Here is a 6,142-nt window from a genome sequence, read left to right as displayed (position 1 = left end):
CTCGCTGGTATTTTGTAATATATTAAACAAAATAGACAAACCTCCTAGTTCGTTTCTCTAACCAAAAAACGAAAACAGACTCACCGTCTGAAATGAAAGAGAAGTTGCAGTGTCCCTCGCCGCACTATAAATCATTATACAAAAACCCTATGCAAGGCTATACGCCTCTCACCCTCTATATTTCTAAAAAAAAAAAAAATAAAGTTCTTAGTTATATACAATCAACATAGACTGAACCATGAATTGGAAATCCTAAAGAGAGTGATCACTAGTAAGGAAAATGAAACAGTAACACTCAAAGAAGACTTAATACTAATCCTTCTCAACCTCTTCCCAATAATTAAAGAGGAGGGACTACTTCCTAATTTATTTTTTGAGTTCAACATTCCCCTGATCTCAACACACAAAAAGAAAATTACAGGCTAATATCTCTGATGTTCATAGATACAAAATTTCTAAACAAAATATTAGCAAATATAACAATACATTAAAAGGATAATACATCAAGATTAAGTGGGGTTGCCCAGTCAGTGTAGCTCAGTGGTCGAGCAATGACCCATGCCCCAGAAGGTCTCAGATCAATTCTTGGTCAGGGCACATACCGGGTTGTGGGCTCAATCCCTGTTGGGGAGCACAGGAGACGGTTGGAAAGTTTGTAAGGAGGACTTTCCGAGAGGGAAAAAAAAGTGTGCTGAAGGCAGACTGCCCTGTTTATGGAATTACGACTTAGGGGAGTGCCAAAGGCCACACCCCTAATTATTCCTTGACCTTTCCAAACAAAAAGTCTGTGCACATGCAGACCCCTGGATGTTTACTGGAATCCTTATGCTTAATCTTTGGGTGTCCTTGCTTAAAGGACACTACAAACACATGTGTCCTCCCAAGATTACTTACCCTACTGATTGTACCTAAAAGATAAACTTTATTTCAAACTGCTGCTACAATAAAAGCCTAATGAGACAGGTGATCCAGGCTGTCTGGTTCCTTTAGCCAGGCAGTCCCTTAGTCCTCTCTTTCACAGCAAACATTGTGTTAGAGTAATCATTCATCTGTCACTCAGGGTGTGCTGGTCAGCCCTAACAGATCCCCAGGGGGCGTGCAGGAGGCAACAGATCAATATTTCTCATCGATGTTTCTATCCCCCACTTCCTCTCCTTTTCTCTCTCAGAAATCAATTCTATATAATAAAATCCTAATATGCTAAGTGTCTGACCATTCATTCGACCATTCAACCAGTCACTATGATGCACCCTGACCATCATGGGGCAGACACTCCAGCTGGTAGGTTAGCTTGCTGCTGGGTCTGGCCGACTGGGACTGGGTGAGGTGGACCAAACACACCCTGGAGCCTTCCTGTGGTCCCTCCCAGCCCCGATTGTGCACAAGTGAGGTCCATTGGACTGTCCTATGCTCTCTAACAATCTGGGACTCCTCGGGGGATGTATGTAGGCCAGGCCGAGGAACCCCACCAGGGCACAAATCCGTGCACCAGGCCTCTAGTAAAAACAAATTGGAAAAAAAAAAAAGATTAAGTAGGGTTCATTCCCTGGATGCAAGGATGGTTCAATGTTTTCAAATCAATCAATGTGATAAACCACATTAACAAAATAAAAGATAAAAATCATATAATCATATCAATAGATGCAGAGAAAGCATTTGACAAGATACAACATCCACTTATGATTAATATACTCAATAACATGGATATAGAAGGAAAGTATCTCAACATAATAAAGGCCATAGATGACAAACTCTCAGCTAATATCATATTCAATGGTGAAAAACTGGACGTTTTTTCTCTAAGATCAGGAACAAAACAATGATGGTCACTCTTGCCACTGTTATCCAACATAGTACTGGAAGTGCGAGCCAGAGCAATTAGGGGAGAAAAATAAATAAAAGGTATCGAAACAAAACTGTCACTATTTGCAGACAACATGATTCTGTATATAGAAAGCCCTAAAGATTCCACCAAAAGACTATTAGAAACAATGCCAATTCAATGAGTAGCAAGATACAAAAATCAATACATAAAAATCCACTATATTCCTATATGGCCAGGGGTCCTCAAACTTTTTAAACAGGGGGCCAGTTCACTGTCCCTCAAGCCATTGGAGGGCTGGACTATAGTTTTAAAAAAACTATGAACAAATTCCTATGCACACTGCACATATCTTATTTTGAAGTAAAGAAACAAAACGGTAACAAATACAATATTTGTATTTGCATGTGGCCCGCGGGCCGTAGTTTGAGGACCACTGCTATATGCTAACAACAAAATACCGGAAAAATAAACAAAACAATCCCATTTACAACTTCAACAAGAAGGATAAAATACCTAGGGAGAAATTTAACAAAGGAGGTGAAAGACCTGTACACTGAAAACTATAAGACATTGTTGAAAGACACTGAAGAAGAAACAAAGAAATGGAAAAATATCCCATGTTCATGGATTGGAAGAATAAACACTGTTAAAAGTGACCATTACCTAAAGTAATATACAGATTTAACACAATCCCCATCAAAACCCCATGTTATTTTTCACAAAATAATAACAAAAAAATCCTCAGATCTATATGGAACCACAAAATACCCTAAAATAGCCAAAGCTATCTAGAGAAAAAAGGACAAAGCCTGATGTATCACACCGCCTGTCGTAAAATTATACTACAAAGCTAAAACAATCAGAAAAAGAGACATACAGACCAAAGGAACAGAGTTTAGAGCCCAGAAAGAAGCTAACACATACTAGTCTATGGGCAACTAGTAGTTGACAAACGAGACAAAAGCACACAGCAGAGAAAAGAAAGTCTCTTCAATAAATGGTGCTGGGAAAACTGGAAAGCCACATCCAAAAGAATGAAACTAAACTGCTATTTGACACTATAAACAAAAGTTAGCTCAAAATGGACCAAGGACTTGAATCTAAGACCTGAACCAATAAAATACATAGAAGAAAACATAGGCACTAAACTTGTGGACTTTGGTCTCAGAGGGGCTTTTGTGAACTTGACCCTAAAGGCATGGGAAATGAAAGCAAAAATAAATGAATGTGTCTACTAGTACATCAAACTAAAAAGCTTCCACATAGCAAAAGAAACCATCAACAAAACAAAAAGGCAACCAACTGAATGGGGGAAGATATTTGCAAATGATACCTCTGAGTAGGGCTGATACCAAAAATACATAAAGAACTCATACAAATCAACAACAACAAAACACACACACACACACACACACACACACACCAAACACACAATCCAATTAAGAAATAAGCTGAGGCTGAACAGACATTTCTCTAAAGAGGACATACAGATGGACAATAGAGATATAAAAAGATGCTCGGCATGACTAATCGTCAGGGAAATGACAAGTAAAACCACAATGAAATATCATCTCACCTCTGTCAGAATGGATCAAATAAGTTCTGGTGAGAATGTGGAGAAACAGGAACCCTCTGGCATTACTGGTAGAAATGTAAATTGCTGCAATCAGTATGGAAAACAGTGTGGACTGGTTCCTCAAAATATTAAAAACAGAGCTACCACATGACCCAGCAATCCCTCTTCTGAGTATCTACCTAAAAAGTTGGAAAACATTTATCTGTAAAGATATGTGTATCCCTATGTTCACTGCACAAGACCCAAGATATGGAAACAACCTAAGTATCCTTTGACAGATGATTGGATAAAGAAGATGGGGTACATATATACAATGGAATACTACTCAATCATAAGAAAAGATGAAATACTCCCATTTGCAAGAACGTGAATGGATCTTCAGAATATTTATGCTAAGTGAAAATAAGACAAAGAAGAACAAGAACGGTATGATTTCACTCGTATGTGGGATATAAGAAAAAAACAAACAAACAAACCCCAAACTCTTAGAAACAGACAACAGAATGGTGATTATCAGAGGGGAAGTGGTAAGAAGGGAGAACAAAGAGGGTAAAAGGAGTAAAATATAGTGACAGAAGATTTGACGTGGGTGGTGAACACACAAAAGAGTATACAGATGTCATAACTTGTATACCTGGAATTTATATAATGCTATTAATAACAAATTTATTGCTACCTCAACATACTTAATTTCAAAAATAAAACAAAAAGTGAATAATTTTTTGACTTTTTAAAAAAATATATTTTATTGATTTTTTACAGAGAGGAAGGGAGGGGTTTAGAGAATTAGAAACATCAATGAGAAACCTTGACCAGCTACTTCCTGCACACTCCCTACTGGGGATGTGCCCACAACCAAGGTACATGCCCTTGACTGGAATCGAACCTGGGACCCTTGAGTCCGCAGGCTGACGCTCTATCAACTGAGCCAAACTGGTTAGGGCAAAGTGAATAATTCTTATTACTGTATCACTTCATTTTATAAGTTTCATATACCTCTAAAGAACTTAAAAATGGTTAATTCTCTCAAATACTTCTTCTATACACTTGTTTATACTATTAATTTTCACTATTTCTAAAGAAATTATTTGCTAAGTCAAAGGTTACTTTATGCCTAGCAACTCTTAATAATTATCTCGCATTTGGAGTGGCCTCCAAATTAATGAGGACATCATTTAACTTGTACAAATATGTTTTTAAAAACCAGGCCCCCCCTTGCCGAAACCGGTTTGGCTCAGTGGATAGAGCATCGGCCTGCGGACTGAAGGGTCCCAGGTTCAATTCCGGTCAAGGGCATGTACCTGGGTTGCAGGCACATCCCCAGTGGGAGATGTGCAGGAGGCAGCTGATCGATGTTTCTCTCTCATCGATGTTTCTAGCTCTCTATCTCTCTCCCTTTCTCTCTGTAAAAAATCAATAAAATATATTTTTAAAAAAACCAGGGCCCCGGTTTTTAAGACTTATAGATCTATAGATAAAAAACAACCACACAAAAGCTAAAAAGAAAATCCAGTAACCCTAGTACCTTAGAAAAATAAAGGGGTAAATACAAATAAACAAATTAATTAAATAGTTTTACTTTTGTATGACCCCACTTTGAACTACAAAATACTTTTCCAATGCCTTTCATACATACCAGGTTAAACCAAATAAAATAAAGATGCCTTTTATACATATCACATTCAACCACATGAAATTACCATCGCGCTGTAAGCGTCCTGCTTGGCGTCCAGCTGCTTGGGGCCCCTCATCGAGTTGTAAGCGTCCAGCTGGGCGTCCAACTCCTCCGCCGAGATGTGTGGCTTTGAATGGCGGCCAGTGTGCCTGCCTTTACACAGCTTGCCTCCGCTGGAGCGGCCCTGAGTGCCGCCGCCGCCTCCGCCGCCGCCGAAGCCTCCAGATCCTCGGTTTGTAGTCACCCAGCGTCTGTTGACACTCGGTACCGGCCTGGGCTGCGTGACTATGTTCGCGGTGAGGATCTGGATGTGGAGGGGACGGCCATCCAAAGGGACGCCGTTGTACTGCTTCCTGGCTTCCAGGGCGTCTGCCTTGCGCTCAAAGTGCACGTGGGCTGTTCCCAGGCTGCGGCCAGAGCGGTCGTAATGGACAGCGGCGTGCTTCAGAGGCCCGAACTCCGCAAACAGCTGCTGGATGTCCGCGTCGGACACTCGGAAGTCCAGGTTGGACAGCAGCAGCTTCCCGCCGGTCATCAGGCCGGCGCCCCTGCCGAAGTCCCTGTGGAAGCGGTCGTGGTGCCACTCGTCGGGAAGCTGTCTCGGCCTGCTGTAGGGCGCCGGCCGGTCCCTGACTCGGCCGAGGGCCGCCCTGTTCCGGAACGGCCCGCCGCCCCAGCTCTCGGGGGTGGCGGCGGCCTGCGCTCCGCCACCGCGGAGGCCTCCCTGGGAGCCGGCCCTGCCTGGGTCCCGGCCTTGGTCCCTGCCCCTGCCGCGGCCGTGGCCGTGGCCGTGGCCGTGGCCTCCCTGGGAGCCGGCCCAGCCTCGGTCCCAGCCTCGGTCCCTGCCCCTGCCCCGGCCCCGCCTCAGCCCCAGCCGGCCGGCGCCTTGGCCTTCGGGCCAATGGCGGTTCCCGCTTGCCTCCGTTCCCCGCCAAAAAAGATGCGTCCCAGGGAAAATGGGATTTTTTGCGCCTTGGGGTGCCCCGAAACAGTTTCTGATGGTATTTTTTTTGTGAGGACAGGATGCCTTCAGCTTCCCGGCGCGGGGCCGGGGCGGTCCCAGAAG

General features: G+C 43.0%; 1 pseudogene; it reads right to left on the bottom strand.

The window, feature by feature from the left end:
- Window positions 1–5,101: 5,101 nt before the first annotated feature.
- The window catches only part of LOC102433040, a 1,988-nt pseudogene continuing 947 nt past the window's right edge, over window positions 5,102–6,142 (bottom strand).

The sequence above is a fragment of the Myotis lucifugus genome, unplaced genomic scaffold (assembly GCF_000147115.1).
Source record: "Myotis lucifugus unplaced genomic scaffold, Myoluc2.0 scaffold_2235, whole genome shotgun sequence".
NCBI lineage: Eukaryota > Metazoa > Chordata > Mammalia > Chiroptera > Vespertilionidae > Myotis > Myotis lucifugus.
The sequence above is the reverse complement of the archived record's forward strand: the minus strand, read 5'-3'. Positions and strand labels throughout refer to the sequence as shown.